Consider the following 14,895-nt stretch of genomic DNA (forward strand, 5'->3'; position numbering starts at 1 on the left):
ATTTTGTTTTCCAGTTGTGCTTTGGTTACATTGCAGTGATCAAAATTCAAGTTTTTGTTGTTCTCCCCATTCATAGCTACCTCATACCCCATCATTTGGGACTGTAGACGGTCTCTGTCATTTTCAACTAATACTGATATAGTTTCCACACATGGGACATAAACCACCTCTCTTTTCTGACTTTTTAGTGCTTCATTCCAATGTTCTATCAGTGGTCACTAACTAATTTACATCTGACATTTTCTCCTTTGTTATATTGTATTTGCCATTCAATTCAGAATGAAAATCTGGCTATTTCAGTTGCACAATGCATGATTAAAATGTTTAGCTTCATTTTCCTTGTAAACAAGAGTTTTTCTGTGTCTTTCTGAGACTCCTGAATGAGTTGGATTTGTCTTCTCAATGAGCTCCAGTCCCAGGCCGCGGCTTCCTCCCACGTGCTCCCACATATTTCAGCAGGAAATAGCACTTGAAACTTTACCTCCGCTTATTGCCTCTACTTCATTAAGAATATTTTTATATTTCTGAAAGTTTTGCAGGGTTCCTTATCATTACTTATAGCTTCTGTATAGATTTCTGTCTTTTCGATATTTTATCCCTTTCTTTACATAATATTCTTTCTTGGTTTCAACATGACAAGTATATATTTCAACAAGTTTTGGCTGTCTTCTTCAAGCACATGGGTTGTATCTTTAATCCAAGTCCTGTCACAGATATTTGTATTTTTGTTTATTAGTTTCTTCAGCTATTGATCCTTAATATTTCATTTTTTATTTGTTTGTCCCCAGAATATTAATCAAACCCCCAGGTCTTGACTTTGAAATCTTCTGAAGTTTCAAATTTCCTTTACTACATTCAGCATGTATGTCTTTAAAGAAGTGAAGTTCTTGTCCAGATTATTTCCCACATAATTGGCTAGCCTTTCTCTCTGGACCAGATTTAACTTTGGCTCTATTGTATGTAGCATGACTTTAATCAGGAGGAAGGTTGAGAAGCAGTATACTTCTGAACTGTCCTACAGTCCATTTGTCAGCATATGTTTATTGTAAGCAATATTTTCATGAGACTACTTTTTCTTTATCCCTGTAGAGGCAGAATAATCAAGTTATAGTTAAGTTCCTTCAAGTTGATTGATTTTCTCTGTATGAATTTCTTCAAGTCCTCACGACATGTATCAACAAAAGTCACTGCCACCAATCCAATGCCAACAGGAGTCCCCAGTCTAGGGTATGGTAAAAGGAGAAACTTTATTCAGGTGAACAGTTTGCAAACCAGGGAAATGCAGCCTCAGGTGGAAACCAAAAAGTGCGCCCCTCCTTGAAGGAGAGGCCTGATATATAGAGAAAATGCCTCCCAGTTCCTGATTAATACATTCTTGTGCAAATGAGAAATCCAAATGTGCACAGTTTGATTGGTCCAAATAGCATTGTCTTGCTTTGTCAGAATCACATGGCCTGATTGGTCATTATGGAGCCGCTCTGATTGGTTGGTAAAAATGCAAATGAGGATATAGCTGTGCAGCTCCAATTGGACAGGGGAGGTCTCAGTCCATTGGTCAAAAGACAATAGGAGGAGCTCCTTTATAAGGGTCAGCTCAGACAACAGGAACACAGTACAAGAGGCTGGCAGCTCAGTCTGTGGCTTTTCCCTGAAATGCAGTATACATGAGAGGATCCTGGCAGCAATGGCTGCTAAACTCTCGTTATGGATTTGGGCCTAGTTAACCATTAGGAGTCCTTCTTGGCAGATAAAATCCTTCTTGAGAGTCACACATGTTTAGTAGAATTCTATGTTAGGCTTCTCAAAAAGCCTGAAGATTTTTGCTTTTTGAGTCTTAATTTTTTACTCTATTGAACCTCTCTCTCTCTCTCTCTCTCTCTCTCTCTCTCTCTCTCTCTCTCTCTCTCTCTCTCTCTCTCTGTCTCTCTCTCTCTCTCTTTCTCTTTCTTCCAAGTAGGAAAAAAGTGTAAGTAATCCCAGGCAGAAGAAAGAGTGTAACCAGAGACACAAGCATGAGGGAACTTCATTTATTTGTGGAAAACCTCTTGTGGGTATAATAGGAGAGGTGGCGGGAACCAAGGTTGGGAAGGCAAAGTAGAGCAGTGTGGGAAGAGCCCATTATAGTACCTGAAGGAGTCTGACTTATCCTGCTGAATGGGTACCGTTTAAATTTGTTTGTTTTAGCACCTGCGCAGTATGTAATTTCTGTGTTGAGAAAGATAATTCTGAACTAGTAGTTTGCGAAGGTGAATTGATAATCCGGGAATAGCTACCATAGTCTAGAGCGAGCTGGGGAAGGTCAGCTGTGTCCCAGCTCAAGCAGCGTCTTTGAAACACCAAAGGGGAAAGTTCTCACGATCCACATATGAGTGGCCCGAACTAGAGAGCTAAGAAGAGGGAAAGGAAGGCATTGGAAAGAACTGGAAGTGGATTCACCTCTTGGTAGTCTAACTAGGGCCTGATTATTCTGGAAGACACTCTCCAAACTGGATCGGATGTTTCTGACCTTCCTGACTGAGCTGGAGCCCCCTTTGATCTCGTTACCGTCCGTTACCCGCGCCGCACCCCCGGTACTGTTTGATAAATCAGTTACATCCACGCGCGTCAGCTGCAGCTGACGACAAATGCCTTCCCGCTTTCTGTCTGTGCAGCCCCTACATGGTACCAGGTACAAAAAGTAATGGGGACACTGAGGAAGATTGACTTGACAGCCCTTTCATGACTACAACTTCTGTGGCTCATTTGCCAACTAAACAGATATGGGAGGTAAACAAGAAGAAACTGCCAACAGTGACTCTGACGTGTCCACCTCACACAACTGCACATTAGCAAAGACTTGAAATGAAAGGAAAGGCTTGGCGGGATGAGTTATTTTCAATTTTTTGAGTTTGAAGAGCCTGCAGGACATCAAGGTCCAGATCTCTGGCAGCGAGCTGGAACTGCTGCTAGTGTCGTCTCCTTAACTCTTTATCCAGAGCCAAATGCCCGTAGGTCACGTCAAACACTATGTGAAAGCCTAGCCAGAAACTTCCTGGTGAAAATACTTACAAGAGTGTGTTACACCTTTGGTTTTTCTGTTTTGGTCTTTCCAACACTTTAACTCTTCAGCTTCAGGCCCGGCTCTTGGCACTGCTTTGTTTATCAGCCACTTGGTACCCCCTTCTCTGATTTACAGACCACCATGCTTAATCACACTACATAAAGCATTTAGGTTGTTTATCATCATCTGTCCCTAAAAATGGTGATAATTCAATTATGCCTGCACTACTTACTTCAAAGGAGTTGTTGTGAAAATTAATTGACATAAGTAGATAAAAATGGCCTTACTTGTGTTTCCCATATATAATTTTATGAATTCTTTTGTATAGGTTGGTGATTATCTCAAGTTATAATGCCTTTGGCATAATTATTGTGTTCGGGTGTAATACTATGTAAATAAAGTGCTGTATATTTTATTTATATTTATTTCTAATCAGACTCAATAATTCAAGTATGGCTCCATGGATCCATGCATTCATAGTGTCAAGGCCAGCATGAATTCTTTAAAGTTATGCTGAAAGTCAACAAAGAATATGAGTAGAGGACCTCGGTGTGAAAAATAGACCTGAAACTCACTGGGGAAAAGTCATTCTGAGGGGACAGAGTGCACCACACCATGCTCTGGTGTCACCTCTTCCAGAAAACCTTCCCCAGTCATAGCAAAGTAGATTGGCTGCGTCTCTTCTACAAGCTCCTAGTGCGTTTTGTTTTAGTGCTCCTTACCTGTACTGTGGCCGCTGGCTGGCCATACGTGCTCTGGCCCTCACCTACTTCTTGATCCCATTTCTATCCTTTCCTCACATATTGTATAGATTCAATTTGTTATTTTGATAAGCAACCTATATGCTTTATGTAGTGTGATAAGCTCAAAAACTATTAGAACTAGAAAGGAATTTGGGATTTTCCACTATTTATGTCCTACATAGAGCAATGTACAATATAGCACCAATTTATATGTGTGTATACGTAATTTGTGTGTGTATATATATATATATATATAATTGGAAGTCATTATACATTCCTATAATGGGTGCTATATATGTAGTGTGTGTGTGTATATATATGTGTGTATATATATATATATGGTACCACACACACCGGGGTACCAAAAAAAGTATACACATTTTAAGAGATGCTATCTATGTATTACTTTTCAAAGTTGAATTGAATTACAGTAGCAATGTGTAGTATGACGTTCGCTCAAAAGATGGCATTAATCAAATGGACGCTAGCATCACCAGGCGACAGGCAGGACAGTCAAAGGAAATGGCAGAAGCATGGTTGTCGTTTGAGGAGCGCAAGACCGTTTTGAAGTGGTATTTGAAATTTGAGAACGTTGTGGAAGTACGACAATGGAGGCATGAGTGTGCAGCAGAACCTCCCTCACACCTAACAAGTGCACGCATTTGTGATAAGTTTGAGACGCACGGTACTGTGTGAAGAAATTGAAATGGCATGCGCAGTGGATACTTGGCAGGTGATACAAGTGGACACTTTGGTCAATGTTGTTCAAGCAGTAGTTCGCCATAATCAGAAGTGTCTGGACACTGGATGATAACCACTTTGAGTGCCTCTTGTAATTGCAGAAGTCAAACGTGACTTGTATTCATCTTTTGTTGTTGGTATATATTATTACAATTTTAATACAGTTTTTTCCTTTCTTAAAATGTGTATACATTTTTTGGCACCCTCTGTATATACAGCTATAATATATTGTACATGTAGCAATGTACAATATCATATAGCTATCTGTATATACACATAGATCACCCACTATAGTAATGTATAATGACCTCCGCTGCAGATGAAATTCAAGCATGTCTGCTTTGTCTTATACATAGCTATAGAAGTAATAACTGAAGACAAGCATTACATAGTGTACTGAAGCTCTTTAACAAAGGGATCATGATTAATTGTGTGGGAAATCTTAATCATCTACCACAACCAAAACCACAGCTTCTTTGTAGGAAAAACTGCGGCTACCCCCAGGAGATTATTTGCACTTTAACTCCCTTCCTCTGCCTCTACTGTCATCCTAACATTTCAAGGAACATTTCTAACAGGCCACTGTTAGACATTCTTTTTATAAGGATTGCCTAGATGTTTTTTCTCACATCTTTCAAAAACTTTCTTGCTTGACTCCACTTTCCTTTTAACCACTGCCCTGTTTCTATCCTCTTTGGAGTAAAAATCCTATACTCACTGTCTCCAATTCTCTGCTCCCACTTTCTCTTGAACCAACTACAATCAGGTATGCACGCACCCACCCCACCCCTTCTAAAGTGCTCGCCTTATGTCATCAATAATCTCCCCCTTTTCAAAACCACTCATCACTTCTGAGTCCGTATCTTACTCACCTTATCAGCAGCATTTGTTGTAGCTGTTCATCGTCTCCTCCGGAATCACTTGCAGGACACCACTCTCTCCTATTTTTCTGCCTACTCTTCCTCAGTCTCTTTAATATTCTTCCTCATCTCTGACCTGTCAGTGTTACAGTTCCCCTACCACAGCCCTTGGTCTTCCTGTCTTTCTTGTCTGTCCTCATTCACTTGGTGACCCTTGTTCAGTTTTGTGGCTTTGTATGCCATCTATCTGCAGGTGACTCCCAAATGTATATCTCCAACCTGGACCTCTCCCCCACATTACAGACCTGCATATGCAACTGTCTGTCTGACATCATCGTTTAGTGCAGTGATGCGCATTTCAAATTGTAAAAGTCTAAAGCTTATCTCTTAGTGGCTGCCATCCCCAAACACCATCCCAGCAGTCCTCCTCATCTCCGGTAATGGCAATTCCATTCTACTAATTGCTCAGGTTAAAAAAAGAAAAAGAAAAAATGTTGGTGTCATTTGACTTGAACTCATCTCTCTCACTTCTTTCTCTCTCTCCAGCTGATCCGTTAGTAAATCCTGTCAGTTCCACCTTCAAAATAATTGGGTTACTTTTTGCCAAACCCATTGTCACCACCATGACCCAGACCACCACCATCTCTTGCCTGGAAGATTGCAATAGCCTTCTAGGTGTTTTCCACACGTCTGTCCTTGCCTCCAACAGGCTCTTCCTGCTAAAATGTAAGTCCGACTATGTCACTCCTCCATTGAAAACTCTCCAGTGATCTCTCAGCACATCCAGAGTAAAAGCCGAAGTTCTTTATAACAGCCATGAAGCTCTACATAATTTGGCTGCCAGTTACTTACTTCTGAGACCTGAGCTCCAGCTGTTTTCTCTACCCCAGCTACGCTGGCTTCCTTGCTGTCCCTTGAAACACCAAACACAATTCACCAAAGAGCAGGCTTTACCTGCTCCTCCCTCTACCTGGGCTGCTCCTGCCCTTGTATCTGTATGGCAAGCTCCTCACTGCCTTCCATCCCGATTCAGACATCACCTTCCTGGTCACTCTACTTAACAGTTCAATCTCCCCGATTATCCCCCCTCATTGCTTTATTTTTCCTGCTTAGCACTATCATTGTTTAATGCGCTATATTTATATTTATCATTTTGATTGTCTTTCTCACTACATGCTAATACGAGTAAGGATTATTTTTGTTTTACTCATTTTTGTATTCCTAGTGACTAGAACAGCATCTCACACATGCTAGGCACTCAGAAAAAGATCTGTTGAACAATTAAAGCAACAGGGCACTTCATAACGCACACACCCCGCGGCGCTGCACGGATCAGAAGGGCGAGGAAGCATACACACACCAGGTTCCCCACCCAGAGCTCACTCCTTCTGGTCAGGCAGCACACACAACTATAACTGGCCTGCCAAAACCATCTGGCACACAGTCTACACAGAAGCCACTTTTTCAAGATTGGGACAGATAGCTATTTCATCTAACTCATAGGCACAAACATAGAAAGTCAAACAAAATGAAGAGACAGAAGAATATGCCCTACATCAAGGAACAAGAGAAAAAAAACAAAAACAGGAAAAAAAACTCTAATGAAACAGAGATAAGTAATTGGCCTAATAAAGAATTCACAGAAACAGTCATAAGGATGCACAATAAAAACTGGAGAGTAGAGTAGAGGAACTCAGGGAGAACTTCAACAAAGAGAAAATATAATAAAGAACTAATCAGAGATTAAGAATATGACAACTGAAACGAAGAACACTTTAGAAGGAATAGGCAGCAGATTAGTTAATACAGAAGAATGAATTAGTGACCTGGAAGGCAGAATAGTGGCAATCACCCAATCAGAACAGCAAAATGAAAAATAATTTTTAAGAACGAGGACACTATAAAGTACCTCTGGGACAACATCAAGCACTCTAACATTCACATTTTAGGGATTCGGGAAGGAGAAGACAGAGAGAAAGGGGCAGAAAGTACGTTTGAAGAAATAATGGCTGAAAACTTTCCTAACCTGGGGAAAGATACAGACATCCAGGTTCAGGAAGCATAAAGAATTACCAAAAAGAAGAACTGAAAGAGGCCCACACCAAGGCATATTGTAATTAAAATGGCAAAGTTAAGAATAAAGAGACAGCGAGAAGGAAACAAGTCACATACAAGGAAAACCCCATTAGGGTATCTTCTTAGCAGCAACTTCACAGGCCAGAAGGGAGTGGTAGGAAATACTTAAAGTGCTAAAGAAAGGAAACTACAACCTAGAATACTATACTTGGCAAGCTTATCATTCAGAATTGAAGGAGAGATAGAGTTTCCCAGACACGCAAAAGCTAAAGGAGCTCACCACCACTAAACTGGCTTTACAAGAAATGTAAAGAAATCCAAGGAATGAAAACACTAATTCAAAAAGACATATGCACCCCTATGTTCATTGCAGCATTATTTACAATAGCCAAGATATGGAAGAAATCTCGGTGTCCATCATAGATGAGGGGATAAAGAAGATGTGAATGAATATTCACATAAATAAATAAATAAATACATAAATAAATAAAAATTTTACTCAGCCATAAAAAAAGAATGAAATCCTGCCATTTATGACAACATGGATGGACCTACAGGGTATTATGCTAAGTGAAATAAGCCAGACAGAGAAAGACAAAAGCACATGATTTCACTTATATGTGGAATTTCTTTAAAAATCAAAACAAATGAAAAAACAAAACAGAAACAGAACCATAGAACAAACATGGTTGCCAGAGGGGAGGGGACATGGAGAGATGGGTGAAGAAGGTAAACGGACATATAGTCAATAACAGCGTGACAACTTTGCACGGTGACCCATGGGTACTAGGCTTAGTGCAGTGAGCACATCGTAAGACATATAAATGTTGAATACCATGTTGTACAGCTGGAACTAATGTAGTATAACAACCATACTTTAATAATAAAATATTAAAAATAAAAAATATCTGTTGAATAAATGAAAGAAAGAGTAAATAACTTTTTAAAAAATATTTCATGTTTATTCAAAACTTACATCCACTAGCAAGTAGGCATACGAGATTGGAATTATGAAACTCATTGTAAGATATTTGTACATGTATTTATCAAACCAATGACTAGCCATACCACTGATTCCAGATTTAGTTATAAGTAAGGAGCAAAGTGAAATTATAATTAATTGCTTTATATTTTGCCTAGAAAATTCTCAAAATTGTAGCATTAGGATATTAATGCTATATCTTCTAAACTACATATATCCCAAACGGTAAAATGATATCTTATTTCCTTATTCATATCAATTAAATATGATTAGAATGCTTAGCAGACCAGAAAGCAATTTTGTTTCAGTTTTAGATTCACTTAATATAAAATCACTTTATAAATTATTTAAATATTAAACACTAGTTTTGTAAAATATTTCTAAAACACAGTCATTCCATTGTTACAGTGTTACTCACGGATTAGTTATCATCTGCTTAAGGAAGCTTTACATTTCCACTTCCCTATGAAATATTTAAAGTGTTCATAAAACTTATCAGAGAACATGGGAAATCAGAGAGCATACTAACAGTTCTCAATGACATAAACATTCCTGAAGAGTTTTGAAATATTCTGATTATTTTGAAAATAATTTTCCAAATCTAATAAAAAAATTGATTTTCCAAAATGTATGCAACGTAAATGGCAAAGGAAACTCTTTAGAAATTTCATTCTAAACAGTTGTTCAGGAAGTAAGTGTTCTCTACAGCAAAGAATTTCTCATCATCTTCATATTGTTTACTATGTTCAGATGATGGGTATTAACTTGCCTCTTCCTACTTTTTCACATGTTCATTTTGAAATTTGGCAGTAATTCGTTCAGTACAGAAAACAATTTAATTTTCCTTAAGTCTTTTTGAGACTCTGTACATCTGCAAAAATATCCAAAAAAATGATCCAGAGCTCCAGTAACTGCAAAAGGATTGTTGTTAGAAACATGAAGAAGAAAGCATCCAGTGCTACTAGTCATTTTCTCAATCCTTCCTATTTCACTGCTGGTGAAATATTCCTAAAATATAATACTAACATTGGCATTACTATGATGAAAGCTTTCTATATATAATGACATTGACTCATCAGGAGTCAAGAGCTGAGAAATATTTTTAGAGGCCATTGTCTGCAAAAAATGTCTTCTTACAGCTTCTGGGACTGCCATGCGTTAGCAAAATTTAACAAAGGAAAAAGGTTGTGATAGGTGCTTTACAAGGATTTGAAGGGTCCAAATGATTCTACCAGTGAGAAAGAAGAGCAAGGGTCCAGTGAAAAAGCAATTTACATATTGATACATAGAGTACAATACCATTTGCGTGAAAAAATTCAAATACACAAAATTATACCCTCTATTATGTACACATAAAACGGTAACGGTGATTGTCAAGTGCCTGGGGAGTATTTTCCAGAAGGGCGCTGGATTTCACTTTGTATTCATTGATTGTATGACCTTGAGATTACATATGAGCATTCACAGAATAAAGAGATTTAGAGAAAGACTTTTCATGTGATTATAAAAGAAAAGGCAAAATGGGTCAAAAATTCAGTTTAAAACAAATTTTTGAAAGTGGGTCTAAGAAATTAGCTTGGAAAGCTAGTGGAGTGTAAATGTGCTTTACAGAGCACTTTGAATGAGTCGTGTAAGTTATCTCTTTTAACTCTTACCACAAGATTGAGGCAGATGGGTAAACTAAGACTCAGGGAGGTGTCTGACTTTCAAATATCACATAAATATTAAGAAAGTTTGAATTTGAACTCAGTTCTTACTCCAAAATCCATCCTCTTTACACTGGATGGTATTGCCTCTAGTAAGTTTGTCAGTTTTCTTCTGTGACCACCTACTAAAACATCTTTTACTTTTAAGTCTTTTAACACTATTATTCTATTACAAACAAATAATTCTATTATTGTTTGCTTTTTAGATCAAAAATATATTTAACAAATGTTCTACATATTATGGGATGGTTGCAGAGTAAGAAAATATTGAAGTGGAAACAAAAACTGTACGTGCCTATACCATTTAAACACAATCACTGTTAACATTCTGATAAACATCCTTTCATCTCTTCAAGATCACATTTTAGGGGCTGGCCCGGTGGCTCAGGCGGTTGGAGCTCCGTGCTCCTAACTCCGAAGACTGCTGGTTCGATTCCCACATGGGCCAGTGGGCTCTCAACCACAAGGTGGCCGTTTCGACTTCTCGACTCTTGCAAGGAATGGTGGGCTGTGACCCCTGCAACTAAGATTGAACACAGCACGCGGGCTCTCAACCACAAGGTTGCCAGTTTGACTCCTGTAAGGGATGGTGGGCTGCACCCCTGCAACTCACAACGGCAACTGGACCTGGAGCTGAGCTGCACCCTCCACAACTACGATTGAAAGGACGACGACTTGACATGGAAAAAAAATCCTGGAAGTACATCCTGTTTCCCAATAAAGTCCTGTTAAAAAATAAAAAATCACATTTTAATACTGTTCTGTAATCAGCTCTTAAGACTCATTCAACAATTATCAATTGAATGCTGAAATGTGTTACATAACAATATGTCGTGAACATTTTCCATCACTAAGTATCTTCTATGGTCATACTTGCTACATTACAAAATTTTAAGATAGACCTCTAGTCTTTTGCTTACTTAATGAAGGATACAAACTGATTTTTTTGTATTTAATGTGAAACTCCAAATAAATCAAATTGCTATTTTATTAATAGTCTCTGAGTTTTCAGCAGAACCACCTGTCATAATATTTTGTAATTTGTTTTATCTGCTTTGAAACCATTTCCTAGGGACTGGTATATGCCAAGTGTTGGCAAACTATGGCGTGTGGGCCAAATCTGACCCACTGTCTGTTTTGCTGTAGAATTTATAGGACCACAGCCACACTCATTTGGTTACTTGTCGTTGGCTGTTTTTGTGCTATAACAGCAGAAGTGATGGCCCACAGCAATAGTATGACCCCCAAATCCAAAATATTTAATATTGGGCCTTTACAGAAAAGGGTTGCTGACCCTCGGTACATACTACGATGTTGATTTCTGCTCTGAAGCTTCTCTGGCCCATATGCTCGCAAATTACCGTATTTTGGTACTAGAGAAGTAATTCCAAATAGAAGGTCCAGGTCTGGAACATAATATTGGTTGCCTGAATCAGAATATGTCTATACAGCTTTCCAAAAATCCTTAAAATCAACAAATGGTGCAACCTGCAGCATTAATAGGAGACAGGGAACAACTCAAACTTCAAACTACCTGTAAGTAGAGAAATAAACATTCCAGCAGAACTCATGCTCCCACAACCTGTGGGTGCTAAGAGCAGGGGAAGTGGCTTAAAAAGCTCCATATAAAATAAAAGAGGGGAGCAAAGGACTTAAGCAAAGCATAGACAAAAATCACCCTAGCAACGTGCTCGCTTCGGCAGCACATATACTAAAAATCACCCTAGCAAGAAAATGGCCAACACTGTGTTAAAACTCAGGTCTGGGGGGTGATCATTCATAGACTAGATACGCAGAAGAGGTTTGAAGGTGACTGGGATTCGAGGCAACAGCCTCAAAAACCGCATTTCTGAGGGAGTCAGATGATTAGAGAAGGGGTGATGACCCTCGGAGACAAAACAGTGAAGGGAAGAAGAAAGTTAAGGAACCTACAAAATAAGACACACCAACAATTTTACCCTCCTACACTATCACAAACTCATTTATTTATTTTTAAACTGTACTTACTTATATATTTTGGTTGAATTAGGCATTTATATTGTCCATAAAGTACCTAGGAATAGCAAAAATTAAACCAACTGTATACAAAGCAACTATAAGAACACAAACACACACCAAAAAAATGAATCATACTTTTAGCTGAGTGATTAGTGATTTTAGCTGACGAAAAATTTTCCCCAAAACCAACCACAAAATACTACACTATAACACAAAACTCTACACTGAATTATATATCACAAACAAGCACGTAAAGATCATTTCTTTTTTTAAAAAAAACCCACTTAGAATCAAAGACTGGGACTGGATGTAGACCAAGTAAAATAAAATTAAAAACCCAGGAAGAAGTGCAACAAGAATTAATCAAACTCAGGAAAGTAATTGAAGAACGAGACGTAAGTGTCTAAGGTGGCCGGTTAGCTCAGTTTGTTAGAGCTCCAGCTCTTAACCACAAGGTTCCCACATGGGCCAGATTGAAATAGAACGACTTGACTTGGAGCTGATGGGTCCTAGAAAAACACACTGTTTCCCAATATTCCCCAATTAAAAAAAAGTTGTTTAAAAAAACATAAGTCTCAGAAATGAAGGATAAACTACAAGATGCCCAAGGAAGAAGGAATTCAAATAAAAATCTACTACGAAACGTTGAAGAAAGTGAGTAAAACAACAAGTGAATGAAACCAAGATAAAGGCATTTAAAAGGGGATCAGAGAGAATGTGATGGGAATGGAAAACAGATACGCAAAAATTAAATATACACATAATTGGAATCCCTGAAGAAGAGAAATGAAACAGTGGAATAAAAGTAGTGTTTAAAAAGAAAAACTTTAGTGATCTGTGGGACATTATTAAGTTGCCTAATATATGCATAATTTGGATCTCAGAAAAGTGGTGGGGGGGACAGAAAAATATTTGAAGAAATAATAGCCAAAATGTCTTCTAATTTGATGGAACTATAAACATTCCTATTAATAAAGCTCAGTGAAGCTTAATCAGAATTAAAACAAAAGAAAACAACACGAAGTCTTGTCATCATAAAATTGGTGAAAAGAGTGATAGGAGTATACTTTTTAAAAGCATTTGGAAAACAAAACATCAACAGTAGACCAAATGTAAAAATAATTGAAGACTATTATCAGAAACAATGGAGGCACCAGACAATGGAATGACATCTTTATTTTGCTAAAAGGAAAACTCTCAACCTAGAGTTCTAGATCCAGCAAAAATATGTTTTGTAAAAAAGGCAAAATAAATACTTTTCAGACAAAAACCTGCTACGAGAATTTTTTTTTTTTGCAAACCAGACTTATACTAAACAAGTACTTATGGAAGTCCATTATGCTTATGGAAAATTGTATCAGAAAAACATACTCTACGAAAGGAGAAGAACAAGGAGAACGAGGAAATGAAGGGGTGGAGGAAGGGAGAGGAAGAAAGGAAAAAGGAGAAGGGGGGTGGGGGGGGGAAGCAAAGCAAGACCAAACAAGTAGGAGGAGAAGCAGAAAAAGCAGAAGCAGGAGTCTCCTATTTTTGTAAGTAAATGGGCCATGTGCATATGTATTTTTTACAGCTGTTTTCACACTCCAATCGCAAAGTTTAGTGATTATGACAAAGACCAGGTCACTACCTGGCTCTTTACAGAAAAAGTTTGCCAACCCCTAGTCTACATATTTCAGTAAAATGCCAGTGATTATCAGACTGGATATAAAAGCAAGATCCAACTATATACCACCTCTAAGAAACATGTTTAAAATACAGAGACATAAGTAAAAGGATGAAGATGATATACGAAACGGATGAGGGCATACCATGCAAGCACTACTTGTAAGGTAGTTAAAGTGGCTATACTAAATCAAAGTAAATTTTGGGATAGGTAAAATTAACAGGAATAAAGAGGGGTATTTCCTAAAGAGAAAAGGATCAATTCAATTATAAGACATAACAATCTCAATTGGGGAAGTACTGAATAACAGAACATCAAAACACACAAAGCCCAAACTCTCAGAACAGAGAGAACAAGGAAAATCCATAACTGTAGCAGATTTCAACCCTCCTTTTCTCAACTGATAGTACACAGAAAATAAGTACGAATTTAGAAGACTTGAACACTATCAACCAACTTGACCTAACTGACATCACAGAACAGTCCTCTCCGCAACAGCAGAAAATACAATCTTTGAAGCACACATGGTTCATCACAAGAGACCATCTGCTAGGTCACAAAACAAGTCTCAAAAAATTGAAAGACGATTGAAATCACAGAATATGTTCTCCGACCAAAATGAAATTAAATTAGAAATCAATGGGAGAAAGCTATCTGGAAACCCCAAGTATTTTAAAATTAAATAACACAATTCTAAATAAGCCATGGATCAAAGAAGAAACCACAGGTACATGAGTTCAAAACATATTTTACTGAATAAAAATGAAAACAGATAATATCAACATGTATGGGTTATAGCTAATGTACTATTTAGAAAGGAATTTATACCTTTACGTGCTTGTATTAGAAAAGAAGGTTTAAAATCATTGACCCAAGTTTCTACCTTAACAGACCAGAAAAACACAGCAAATAAAATCCAGAATGAATTCAAAAAGGAAATTGTTCAGGTAATAGCAGAAATCAATGAAATAGAAAAAGACAAACAATAGAGAAAATCAATGAAAATGAAATTGTTTTTTTAAGATCAACAAAACTGATCAATCCTTAGCTAGATGGATCAGGGGAAAAAAGAGAAAATACAAATTA

The sequence above is a fragment of the Rhinolophus ferrumequinum genome, chromosome 27 (assembly GCF_004115265.2).
Source record: "Rhinolophus ferrumequinum isolate MPI-CBG mRhiFer1 chromosome 27, mRhiFer1_v1.p, whole genome shotgun sequence".
NCBI lineage: Eukaryota > Metazoa > Chordata > Mammalia > Chiroptera > Rhinolophidae > Rhinolophus > Rhinolophus ferrumequinum.